This window comes from Emys orbicularis, chromosome 4 (genome assembly GCF_028017835.1).
Source record: "Emys orbicularis isolate rEmyOrb1 chromosome 4, rEmyOrb1.hap1, whole genome shotgun sequence".
Lineage (NCBI taxonomy): Eukaryota > Metazoa > Chordata > Testudines > Emydidae > Emys > Emys orbicularis.
In genome coordinates, this window is record NC_088686.1 from 184,343 (window position 1) to 198,634 (window position 14,292).

The window sequence follows — 14,292 nt, forward strand, 5'->3', positions numbered from 1 at the left end:
GAAGCTGAGACCTCATGCTGCAGCCTGCTGTGAATGGAGAGCTGCACGGTGAGTAGAGATTCCCTATTTTAACATTCAAAAAATAGGACACTCCACGGGGAGGGAGGGTAGCCCCACCCTGCCCCCATCCAGTCCCTCTGACTGCCCCCCACAGAAACCCCAACCCATCCAACCCCCCTGCTCCCTGTCCCCTGATCACCCCCTCCTGGGATCCCTGCCCCAACTGCCCCCCAGGACCCCACCCCCTATCTAAGCCCCACTGGTCCTTGTCCCCAACTGCCCCCTCCTGAGACCCCCCCCAACTTCCCCCCTCAGACCCCACCTCCTACCTGTCCCCTGACAAACCCCTGGGACTCCCATGCCTATCCAACTGCTGCCTGTCCCCTGACTGCCCCCCCAAACCTCCGCCCCATCCAACCCCCCCTGCTCCCTGTCCCTTGACTGCCCCCCCCCCCCGGAACCCCGTACCCCTTCTCCAACCCCCCAGCCCCCTTACCGTGCCACTCAGACCAGCGTGTCTGGCTTTGCGCAGTGCCAGACACGCTGCTGCATACATGCTGCCGTGCTCCCCTGCGGCGCCACAGGCCCCCTGCCCCCCCCAGCACCTTCCAGATTTGAACACCTCAAAATTCAGGAGTGCTCAAGCTCAGTTTGGGCAGCTGTTACTTCATTTCTCCCAAATGAAATATACTGATCCACTGTAACTTGCTGTAGAAAAAGTAGGATAAAATTAAGCAAGAAATGCTTCCCAGTGGTTATTAGGACTGGAATTGCTATTTTCAACAGCCATTGCCTTTTTTGTTTGTTTGTTTAAAAGGAAAACCGTGATATTGCATTGGCAAATTCCCCATAGAAAGAAAGAGTGGAACAAAAGAATAATAAAGGCACCTCAACTTTTCCTCATTTATGTAGGACAGTCTTATAATATGCATCCAGATATCTTCCAATCACACAAGCTGAAAATTGTTCCACATTACTGCAGTTCTGTAACCATATGGGAACCAATCCCGTCTGTGTTCTGTGCACATCTAAAATTCCTGCTGAATGACCCGCCCTGGGAGCGAGTTACCAGTGACCCAGGGCTGCGGCGGAAGGAGGGTGCAGATGGGGGTGTGTGAGCCCAGGGCTGGGGCGGCAGGGTGTGTGTGTGTGTGTGGGGGGAGAGCCCAGGGCTGGGGAGGCAGGGGTGTGCGGGTCGGGGGGGGTGAGAGCCCAGGGCTGGGGCGGCAGGGGGGTGTGGGTCGGGGGGGGGTGAGCCCAGGGATGGGGCGGCTGGGGGGCGCGGCGAGGAGCCCAGGGCTGGGACGGGGGGCAGCCAAATTTTTTTTTGCTTGGGGCGGCAAAAAACCTAGAGCCGGCCCTGACTGGGAGATCACTTAGCAGGCCTGGAACCCCCGGAATAGCCATTTATGACACACAGGAGGTTCCGCCTATCAGCAACCCTCTGGTTGCCAGCAGAAAGTTGCTGTTGTCTGGTAGTTGCTAGTAAGCAAAAGGCAGGTTTGCGGGGCTGCGCCAGGGAAGGAAGTTCTGGGATGAACCTTCCTCCGTGCGCAGGGCAGCAGCAGACGGGAGCTGCAGCCCAGAGGCCCAGGCTTTCTAAGGGGAGCAGGGGTGTGTGCAACCCGGGGAGCTGCATGGTACCTCTCCCTGTGCTCTCTTGGGTTTGGGACTCAGCAGTCCCAGTGCTTACTTCCCTGGGTGCAGCCCCCGGCAGGGTGCAGAGAGAGGTACTGAGCAGCACTGTCATACAGGCTGCACTCCTCCCCCCACCCCAACTAACGCCCTGCCCAGAGCCTCTCTCCTCCTCGTGCATCCCTGTGAGCAGGCAGGTTTGCAAGGCTGCAGCACCAGACCGAGGCACTGAGACGTGCTGGGCGCAGGTGTTTCCCAGTGTAACGCCAACAAACCCTGGTTGTTGTCAGGCAGGATTGAACCTGGGACCTCTGGCACTAAATGCCTAAATCTGTACTGCATGAGCTAAAAACCACATGGCTGTTAACTAAGGCTGTAGCAGACTCATTAATCTCAAAGTGGTCTCGGTGCCACTAGAGGGGGACAGAGCACCACACCCAGGAGGAGTGTGGGTTACACCAGCACTTCCATCCCTGGCTGCAGCCCTGCCAACCCGCCTGCAGCTGGGGCCTTTCTGCCCAAAAATGTTGTTTATAAGTGGCATGCGCTGCCAGTATCTGAGTCCTATTAACATTAAAGTCAATGGGACAGGATTGATTCTCAGCAAAATTTTGCTGTTAAGTGGACATTGTTAATATCTGGGTTGGTATTAAGTAGAATCTACTGTACGTGCACTGTACTGTTGGGAAAGTGTCAAATTTATTGACTTAATGATTTCTTTGTGATCTCCATTGCCCTGGCTTCTGGGTGAATGAAATCTTTTATTAATTTCAAGCTGTCCACCAGGGACAGCAGAAGTAGGCCAAATGCTTCCCAAGCACTGCTTTAAACAGAGTAGCCAGTTGAGCCAAATGGGGAACCGCTTAAAGGTTCTACCAGTAGCATGTACCCAGAGGCAGATGAACAGGCGTATTTACAATGTCATCTCAGAAAAGCTGCATAAAAATCTTCCCTTAGAAATGATTTATGCTCACAATAGGAGCAACTTCTTTTTATTAGAAACTATTGTATCTTGATGAGGAGGGTAGTAACTCGTATAATCTGCATTTAAATTGATATAATCTGCCTCTTTAATGTTAATAAAAGCTGAAAACTTCTGCATTTTAACTGGTATGTTCAGTGTAAAATGAATGGGGAATGGATAGGTGCTGATCCTGCTCCACCGAATGCAACTGGAGTTTTGCCCATAGTGGATTGTGAGAATGTTTGTCTACAGTGGCAAAGAAGAAGCTGTGCTAAAGAATTCTTCAGCTGAACACACTCCTTCTAACCCACTTCTTGCTTTGTTTTGTCCCCAAGAGTAAACTGCTCATATTGCTTGAATGGCTGCTGCCAGATCAGCAGTGAGATGTAGAAAGAGGCAATGTTTTTAAGGCACACTTGCCTGTCTGTCTCAGGACAGACTTTCTTACCCTGAGATATTTGTATCTGGTGTTAGTTTAAATGTGGCTGAGATTTTAACTTCAGTGAAGAGGCATCACATCCTTTGGCTACTCAGTGGGGGTGTTGTCTCCTTTATCTTTATAGTCACAGAATTGTGCAGCTTAATGTTTTATCTTCCCATAAAGCAAGAATGATGCCCATGAGTCTCTAATGCTGGACAAATCCCATTTACATTGGCTACTATTGTAAAGGGAGGATATTATTAATTAAGGCAGGCTTCTGTGCAGCATAATCAAAGGACAATTAGTCTCCAGAATTTACACCTGAGGGAAGAGTTAAGGGAGTTAATATTATTTTCTTGGCAGGGAAACAGAATCTCCTAGGTTACAGTTCATCCTTTATGGTTATTTTTTTCTCATTTTGTCTCCTGGGTGATATGACTGTACACACTAGTGTATTGGAAAGGCAATGGCAAGTGTAATTGTGTACATTTCTGCGTGGTAAAATTGCTCAGCAAAACTGCCTTGTGCTAAGTGGAGCCAAAGGCTGGAGTAGGTTCCATAGGTCCTTGTATGGTCCCTTGCTGGTGGAGGGGATGGAAGGATCCCTGCAGCAGAAGATCATCTGTTCCTCTGCCTCTTCCACGTGCTCCGTGATAGAGACGCCACCAGGACCCTTGGTAAGTTGTTTCAATGGCCAGTTACACTCACGGTTAAAAATTTCCACCTGATTTCACATTTGAATTTGTCTCGCTTCAGCTTCCGGAAGTTGGATCGTGTTAGACCTTTCTCTGCTAGATTGAAGAGTCCGTTATCACATATTTGTTCCCTGTGTAGGTACTTATAGACTGTGATCAAGTCACCCCTTCATCTTATCTCTGTTAAGCTAAATAGATTGAGCTCCTGGACTATGTCACTAAAAGGCAAATTTTCTAATCCTTTCATCATCCTCCTGCCTCCTCTCTGAGCCCTCTCTCACTTATCAAAGTCCTTCTTGAATTGAGTGTACCAGAACTGGACAGATTATTCCAGCAGTGGTCATGCCAGTGCCGAATATAAAGGTCAAATAACCTTGCTACTCCGACCTGAAATTCCCCTGTTTACCATCCTCCTGAGATACTAGTGGAGTGGAAAGTGTGTTATCATATGATATGACTACATCATCATTTTTTCCCAAATATAGAACAGAAATATTTATTGAAAACTTCTGCCTTTTCTGCATTATCCTTGATAATTCTTCCATTTCTTCTAGTAATGGACGAGCACCATTGCTAGGATTTATTTGTTTCTAATGTGCTTAAAAACTCCTCCCTATTGTCCTTAACTTTGGGGGCCTTTATTGTTTTTCTGAAATTCCTAGCTTCTGATTTATATTTCTTATTATCAACTGCCCCTTTCTTCCATTGGTTATGTATTATTTTTCATTTTTCTTTATAGCTGTCTTCACTTTCCCTCTAAACCAGTTGGATTTTTTAACCAGCAGTCTTTCTCCTCAGTTGTGGGGTTTTGGCTTTTTGGGCATCTAGTAAGTTGTTCTTAAATGATTCTCAATTATCATTAATTCAGTAGAGAAAAACATGACAAGAACCAAAGGCTGGGAGCTGAGGCCAGACAAATTCAAATTAGAAATTTGCAGAGATGTTAAACAGACAGTGACTAACCACTGGAACAAACTCCCACAGGAGTCGGTTCTCCATCTTTTAAAGTCTTCAGATCCAGACTGGATATCTTTCTGAAGGTGCTTGAGCCCAATAACTCGTATTTGGCTAAATATAGGGTTCACCAGATGAAATTTAATGGACTCTTTCCCATCAGATTTCATCAAAATTAATACGTTCCTGTAAATCATTTCAATTGTAATGAAATTGCATTTTTGACAGCAAACTGTTCTGTTGAGGAGCCTGGACATCCACAGTCCGTGGCTCTGGAGCAGCCTTGCTATGTGGCAGCCATCTCTACTCATAGCCCCTGAGTAGTGAGGAATGTGGCAGGATCCTACCTGTTTCCCTCTCGCTGTGTGTGTGTACACACATGTATGAAGTGGGGGAGGGGTAGTCCAGCACTGACTACAACTTGGAGTAACTTTCACCAGCTTCCTCATCCACATTGTGAAATCCCTGACCACTACTATGAGGACTCCAGGGTTAAGGATATTTGGGGAGCACCTGAGCACATGGCTCCTGGGGTTATGCAGAACTGGAACCAGATCAGAGGTAAGAGGTCTCTATGCAGAGGTGGTGGCTGTGAGAACCTGCCAGTATTGGGATGAAGCTGCAAGCTCCTTGTGCACAGAGGGATGCGGGTGAGGTTAGCATTGCCAGGTGTCCGGTTTTATACCAGAACACCCAGTTGAAAAGGGGCCATGGCCGCTCTAGTCAGCACCACTCACCAGGCCATTAAGTCTGGTTGGCGAGGAGCTGGCAGGCTCTTGTAGGTGTTTGTCTCTGTCTGAGGGATTGGAGCAAATTTGGTTGTATCTTAGGGCTTGGCTGTGGACAATGGTTCATGTGTTGTGTCCTGGATGGAAGCTGGAGGCATGTAGGTAAGTATAGCGGTCAGTAGGTTTCCGGTATAGGGTGGTGTTTATGTGACCATCACTTACTTGCACTGTAGTGTCCAGGAAGTGGATCTCTTGTGTGGACTGGTCCAGGCTGAGGTTGATGGTGGGGTGGAAATTGTTGAAATCCAGGTGGAATTCTTCAAAGGCCTCCTTCTCATGGGTCCATATGATGATGATGATGATGATGATGTCATCAATGTAGCGCAACTAGAGGAGGGCCGCTAGGGGACGAGAGCTGAGGAAGCGTTGTTCTAAGTCAGCCATAAAAATGTTGGCATACTGTGGGGCCATGAGGGTACCCATAGCAGTGCCACTGACTTGAAGATATAAGTTGTCCCCAAATCTGAAATGGTTGTGGGTGAGGACAAAGTCACAAAGCTCAGCCACCCGGTGTGCCGTGGCCTCATCAGGGATACTGTTCTTGACAGCTTATAGTCCATCCTCATGTGGAATATTGGTGTAAAGAGATTCTACATCCATAGTGGCCAGGATGGTGTTTTCAGGAAGATGACCAATGCATTGTAGTTTCCTCAGGAAGTCGGTGGTGTCTCGAAGATAGCTAGGAGTGATGGTAGCGTAGGGTCTGAGGAGAGAGTCCAAATAGCCAGATAATCCTGCTGTAAGAATGCCAATGCCTGAGATGATGGGGCATCCAGGGTTTCCAGGTTTATGGATCTTGGGTAGCAGATAGAATACCCCTGGTCGGGGCTCTGGGGGTGTGTCTACCCTCTGTTACTAAATTTTTCTATCTCTTTAGCTGACTGTAATTATGATGTTGTTACATTTAATCATTTCTCATTTCTAAATGGAGCCCATGAGATATTAATTAAGCTGGACACAAGCAGACAATGTGTTTTAATATGGCTACGTATAAATGTGTACATCTAGGAATAAAGAATGCAGGCCATTCCTACAGGATAGGGAACTCTATCCTTTGAAGCAGTGACTCTGATAAATAATTGAGTGTCAGGAGGGATAATCAACTGAATAGGGGCTCTCAATGCGACTCTGTGGCCAAAAGACCTAATGTGATCCTGGGATTCGTAAACAAGGGTGCCACGTGGAACTGGAGTACCACTGAGCTCTCTGACCCACGAGCCTGGTCTCCCTCTCACACTGTGCTGCCGTGACAAGCTGCAGACCCGCTCCTGGTCCTACACTTCCTACAGCATTCACAGGTAGGGACACACCCAGTTGCAATTACATGCAGGCTCTCTGACTAGCCAATGCATGTGAACCAACAATAGAGGCTACAGCCAAAATAAACACCAGCTTCCCAGTCTAGGACCCCAGAGCTGTACCATCCTGCCATGGTCAAAACCCTGACCAGAATGAATTTATTATCCAGTTTGCCTGCCCCTCAATATGGAGAGGAAATGCAACAGCCTTTACTAAATCAAGCTGAGGTTTTTCCTCAGACATTTCACTTAAGGGCATCCTGGATTTAAATTAAAACATAAAACAAGTTTATTAACTACAAAAAGATAGATTTTAAGTGATAGCAAACAAACAAAAACCCAAACTAAGATTAACATGCTAGAAAGGTAGGATTTGAATTAACAATCTCTCACCCTGACTGATACAAGTAGGCTTGCAGACTCTTAAGGGATAAGCTACACTTGCTTTGCAGCTTGGAATCCTCAGGTTTTTCATACACAGGCTAGAAATCCCTTTAGCCTGAGTCTAGCACTTCCCCCAGTTCAGTTTTTGTTCCTCGGGTGTTTTCAGAAGTCGTCTTGTGTGAGGAGTGAAGAACAACTGATGTTGTATAGAGCTTTAGCATATGGTGGGAACTCTTTGTCCCAAACTCAGTTTGTGGAAAAACATTGACCTCGCAACACGGAGTCCAGAGTCATGTGGCCTGGTCACATGACCTTGTGGAGTCATAGTAGCCATTACTTACAGGCTGCCTAGAGCATTCTCAGGAAGTCTCACCGGGTGGGAGATAAGCTTCTCCTAAGGCCTATTGTTTTCCCTAAAGTCTTATCACCCTGATTAGGCCCTTCCCCACCGCTATTTAGACTGAAAGTATTTTGCTTAGTGGGCATCACCCAAGCGCAACTACATGTTAAATGCAGATACATAGTCAATATTCATAACTAAGGCTAAGATTTTGTCATGGTTATTTTTGGTAAAAGTCATGGACAGTTCACAGGCAATAAACAAAAATTCACAGAAGCTGTGACCTGTTTGTGACTTTTTCTGCTGTGGCTCCATGGTTTCCCCCACCACCGTGGTGGCTGGGAGCTGTGGGGTCCCCCCTCTGCCCATGGCAGCTGGGAGCTGCAGGGTGACCATATTTCCCAAAGAGAAAATGGGACACCCCAGCTGCTCGCCCGAGGCATCCCCCTCCCCCTGCACAAGGCTGTTGCCCATTGCTGGAACCCTGAGGAGGGCCCCGTCAGTCTGTCACCTTTTGCTGGAATTTTGCAGGTGGCCCCTTGTCGCTGCTGTCATCTGTTGCTGGAACCCTGCCAAGGCCCCACTGGCTGTCAGCTCCAGAGTCCTGCAGCCCCTGGGGCTGAAGCAGAGAATATCACCCAGGTCTCTGGAAGTCACGGATTCCGGATTCCGTGACTTCTATGACACAAAGGTAGCCTTATTCATAACTTCAGATACAAAAATGATACATGCATACAAATAGGATAATCATATTCAGCAAATCATAACTTTTTCCAATGACTCCTCACATGACCTGTCTTGCATAAAATGCATCATAATTGTGATATGATTATAGCACTGTAAAGAATATGGGGTGCAGTCTCACAAAGGAAATCTCAAATAGGAGTAGAGAGGTTATTTGGCACTAGTGCAACCACTGGTGGAATCCTGTGTTCAATTCTGGTGTCCACAACTCAAGAAGGATGTTGATAAATTGGAGAGGGTCAGAGAAGAGCCACAAGACTGATTAAAGGATTAGACAACCTGCCTGATGGTGATAGACTCAAGGAGCTCCATTGATTGATCTTAACAAAGGTAAAATAATCCATGAACTGTTCATGGATTGAGAACTGATTAAAAGACCGGGAACAAAGGGTAGGAATAAATGGTAAATTCTCAGAATGGAGGGGGTAACTAGGGGTGTTCCCCAAGGGTTAGTCCTAGGACCAATCCTATTCAACTTATTCATAAATGATCTGGAGAAAGGGGTAAACAGTGAGGTGGCAAAGTTTGCAGATGATACTACTAAACTGCTCAAGATAGTTAAGACCAAAGCAGACTGTGAAGAACTTCAAAAAGATCTCACAAAACTAAGTGATTGGGCAACAAAATGGCAAATGAAATTTAATGTGGATAAATGTAAAGTAATGCACATTGGAAAAAAATAACCCCAACTATACATACAATATGATGGGGGGCTAATTTTAGCTACAACTAATCAGGAAAGAGATCTTGGAGTCATCGTGGATAGTTCTCTGAAGACGTCCACGCAGTGTGCAGCGGCAGTCAAAAAAGCAAACAGGATGTTAGGAATCATTCAAAAAGGGATAGAGAAGAAGATGGAGAATATATTATTGCCCTTATATAAATCCATGGTACGCCCACATCTTGAATACTGCGTACAGATGTGGTCTCCTCATCTCAAAAAAGATATACTGGCATTAGAAAAGGTTCAGAGAAAGGCAACTAAAATGATTAGGGGTTTGGAGGGGGTCCCATATGAGGAGAGATTAAAGAGGCTAGGACTTTTCAGCTTGGAAAAGCGGAGACTAAGGGGGGATATGATCGAGGTATATAAAATTGAGTGATGTGGAGAAAGTTGATGAGGAAAAGTTATTTACTTATTCCCATAATACAAGAACTAGGGGTCACCAAATGAAATTAATAGGCAGCAGGTTTAAAACAAATAAAAGGAAGTTCTTCACACAGCGCACAGTCAACTTGTGGAACTCCTTACCTGAGGAGGTTGTGAAGGCTAGGACTACAACAGCGTTTAAAAGAGTCCTGGATAAATTCATGGAGGTTAAGTTCATTAATGGCTATTAGCCACAAAGAGTAAGGAACGGTGTCCCTAGAATCTGTTTGTAAGAGGGTGGAGATGGATGGCAGGAGAGAGATCACTTGATCATTACCTGTTAGGTTCACTCCCTCTGGGGCACCTGAGAGAGTAGACAGGATACTGGGCTGGATGGACCTTTGGTCTGACCCAGTATGGCCGTTCTTATGTTCTTATAAGATTAAGGGGTGATGATTACAGTCTATAAGTACCTATATGGGGAGTAAATATTTAATAACGATCTCTTCAATATCACAGAGAAAGGTATAAGAAATACAGTGGCTGGAAGTTGAAGCTAATCAAATTCAGACCAGAAATAAGGCATAATTTTTTAACAGTGAGATGGAACAACTTACCAAGGATTGTGGTGGATTCCCCATCGCTTAACATTTTTATGTCAAGACTGGATTCTAAAAGATCTGCTCTAGGAATTATTTTGGGAAAGTTTCATGGCCTGTGTTATGCAGGAGGTCAGACTTGATCTTGAAGGTCTCTTCTAGCCTTGGAATCTATGAATTAAAGTCAGGATTATATTGGATATTATTTTTCAAGAGTAATGACAGTTAAAAAATAAATGTCCTTTTCACATATTTATTTACATTAATTGGCAGTCATATATTTCTGCTAGTTCCAGGAGAAGGCATTGTTACATAAATAACCTTTGCAGAATCCCTCTCATGAGTGTAATTGACTTTGTTTTTTTGGAGGCATTGCTAAAATCTATATAAACATCCTGGTGACAGCATTTGATTAACAGTATATGAAGCATGATGCATTTGCTAATATTTTGGTCTAAGATACTAAAAGCAGCCCCAATTACATAGGGTTTTTAAATCTTCCATTTTAAAAAAAAAAGCCACCATAAATAAGAGCTTTGCTTACACTCTCCTTGATGTCAGAATTGAGATAGACAAAGTGAGCAGTGTTCAGATTTGGGCTTGGTTCTTTACTAAGTTCCCTCTAAGCTGCGTGGCTGCACAGTAGGTTATCAAGGGCCACGCAGGCAGGGAGAGGCACCCCAGCCTAGCCCCGGAGTTGCCGCAGCCACAGAGAGGCGCCTCTCCTCCAGCCGCGGGCTGCTGTGGTGAGAGAGGGCTGGGGGGGAATCCTCTCTCCTCACCAGCCTGCACCCCAAGCCCGTCATTCCTAGCCCCAGCCCAGAGCCTGCATCCCCAGCCAGAGCCCTCACCCCCCCCCCACATCCCAACCCTCTGCCCTGGCCCCACCCCAGAGCCCTGACACCCCCCCCCCTCCACAACACTCTACCCCAGCCCTGAGCCCCCTCCCACACTGCGAACCCCTCGGACTCACCACCACAACACATCACCTCCATATTGGTGCACATAACGAAATTCATTCCTCACAGGGATGTAAAAAAATAGAGGGAACATTGGTTCATTACACTGGGAAACTGTTTACCCACTGTGAGCATGCTGTGTGGTTTATTACAACCTGCATGGCTGCTTCAGCTGAGGCACAGTTTTGCTGGCTAAAAGAATCCTTTACGGTTTAGTGCAGCTCCTGCTTCATTGAAATCAATGGGAACAGAATCAGGTCCTGAAAATGTTCAGCAAGAAGTCACCTTTTCTGATGAAAATGATGTGCTGAAACAACAAAACTGTACAATCTTCATGAGTCTCTAAAGTGGTCAGTAAGCTTTTCAGTTAGGGTTGCTGCTGTGCTGTCCGTTTGTGTAGTGACTTGTTTTATAGCTGAAACAATATGGTTGCAAAGGCAAATAGGAGAATTACTGCAAAACTTATGGCCTAGAAAAGGGGAGATGTATTTCTAGTAAACCAGTTCCCTCCAATCCCAGTTACTGTGTTTAAATGGAACATGTAGTATAGGTGTGACTGTTTGGGGAATCTATAGATGTACAGTTTATGAATCCTGCTGTTGATATTGGGTGCTCTTTCTGGGTATCTGAATCAGATTGCAGACTCCACATTGAAAGCTGGGTTTGTCTGTCTTCTCTGGTGTCCTTTTATCTCCATGCTGGACTGGAATTCCAAGGGAAGCAGCACTGGGCTAACAGAAAAGGGCTCCCTCATTGAAGTGGAACCACCCTAAACATCAGGCAGGCTGCTCAGAAGAACCAGTCTGCCCAGGTAACCTGTTATTTAGTTACCAGGTCATCTGGTAGAGGATTTTGATCACCTGAAGAGGCTGATCAGAGAGTCATCTAACAAAGGTGACTGGAGGCTACAAAAGAAACCATCTCTCAGCAGCCATTTGAAGAAGAGATTTTGTGTTCTGGATGAGACGCCATATGTAGGAGGGCACGGGGGTGAGGGGATCCTGGATGTCTTACAGGGCTCTGGCTAAGCCCAGAGTACTCTCCAGAGGGTGAGGAGCCAGAGGCAAGGAAATACACATAGGTATGTTATTTTCTCTAGGTCTGTGTATCTCTCGTGCTAATGGTGTTTTAGCATCCTGTGTAAAGTCTGTCCATCTCTTTTGGCTTTCACTATTGCATGCCCCTGAAGAGGTAAACTCTAAACCAGAAAGCTCTCGCCATGGATGGGATTCTGGGGAACATGCAAGAGCTGCTGGGGAGGCTTGGAGGAAACAGCACTAATTTCAGGCACTACTTGGACTGCAGGGGAGCCCCCCTGCCAAGAGGGATGTGATCACAAGATGTGCACCAGGAGCACGTGCCTAGAAGCCCAAAGCCAGGAAGCAACAGAGGGTCCTGTAGCACCTTTAAGACTAACAGAAGTATTGGAGCATAAGCTTTCGTGGGTGATTGCCCACTTCATCAGACGTCTGATGAAGTGGGCATTCACCCACGAAAGCTTATGCTCCAATACTTCTGTTAGTCTTAAAGGTGCCACAGGACCCTCTGTTGCTTTTTACAGATTCAGACTAACATGGCTACCCCTCTGTTACTTGAAAGCCAGGAAGGGCGCCTAACACCTGCCCAGCCCCAGCAAGCACAGGGCACGTGCGATGCAGCTTTTGGCTCACCTCACAGCAGTCTGGTGAGTGTCCAGCAGGAGGCGCTCCACCAGACCTGTGACACTAGGGTAACTGAAAATTGGTAACACATGTTGGTGCTGAACTATCAATTAGTTAGCAAAGGACAAAAGTGCAGAACCATCTTTCCTACCTTGCTATACATCAGATTTGGAACTGCAGTTTGATAATGTTCATGGCAGACCTTCTGGGCAGCACCAACTGTGACATTCTTTAAATTAAAGAATTAAAACATTTAGATTCTTCTAATCTGATTGTGTAGATTTCTGTCTGATTTCAAACTCTGCCATGATCATCATGGCAAAGGTTTTCATATGCTGAATCCTCCTTCCTAGGGAGGCTTCTTTCATTCAGAATAAACCTGGAAATGTTTAAATGCCAAGAGAAGTATTCATGTGGACAGGAGGTGCCTGAGTCATCCTAGGAGTTGTTTCAGATTAGTGCAGGGAGAGGCTTACATGTGTTGCAGGGACAAACAAGTCACCTATACCATTCCTAGATTTCAAAGGGCAGAAGGGACAATTGTGATAACCTAATCTGACCTCCTGTATAACACAGGCCATAGAACTGCAGCCAGGCCCTAACTCCTGGCTGAGCTAGAGCATATCATTTAGTGAGACATCCTGTCTTGATTTAGATGTCAAGTGATGGAAAATCTATCATAGCTCCAGCTAAATTGTTCCAATGGCTAATTACCTTCACTATAAAGTTGTTTTATTTCTAATCTAAATTTGTATTGCTTGAACTTCTAGCCATTCAATCTCATTCTGCCTTTGTCTGCGATCTTAAAAAGCCCTTTACTATCAGATATCACCACCCCCTGTAGTTATTTACAGATTGTGATTAATCGCCTCTTAATCTTTTTTAAGATAAAGTAAATCAGCTGAGATTCTTTAGGCTTCTCAGATCTTGAATTGTTCTTTAAACTGTTTTCTGAACCCTTTTGAGATGCAGAAATGTTTTTAAATATGCTGCCCTATATGGTTATAAGTGCACTGGAACTGAATCGTATTGCATTTGGAAAGGCTGTTTGTCAATGCAGTGCGATTAACAGATTTGTGTGTCATGCGGTGGTACCCCTTCCTTACTCAGGTTATAGCAAAGTATTGTTGTGAAAATGGGCATACAGATTTCCCTGCCTCTTACCCTTCCTGTCAGCATGCGCACCGTATCCATGGGGGTGGCTTTAATCCAGAGGGGAAATGTTTGTGGGGAGCTCCAGTTAAATTATTTGCAGAACACCACAGATGAAGGAGCCTAGTGCCCAGTGAATAGCTGTTCTGGTCACACCTCGCACCTTGTTTGGGTTTCAACACAGACACCCTGGTCTCTGTGGGCATGGAGAATCCATTAACTTCTCACTGCCAAAGAGTTTTCTCCTGACCCACTAACAGGCAATCAGTCAGACCTGTAGCATCATGGGTGGCACAGCTCCTAATCTACAGCTAAGGACAGAGGGTGGGACAGTGAGCCAGAGGGTAAGAGGCTTTTGAAAAGCCCAGGCTTAATTTAAACAGGTGGGGTGGGGTGGGGTGCACACAACAGCCAATCAACTGGCCCCATTCCCCTTTGCCCAGCCAATGACCAAGGAGAGAACCAAGGCGGGGTGAGTTTGTGTGCTCCCCACCATACTTGTGTTTTGGACTTCTCTCATTCCCTGCTGACCAGTCAAGGGTTGTCCCTCACTAAGAGGGTATTCTGGGGGCTGTAGCAGGGTGGACACCCGCTCCTGCCTGGGAGGG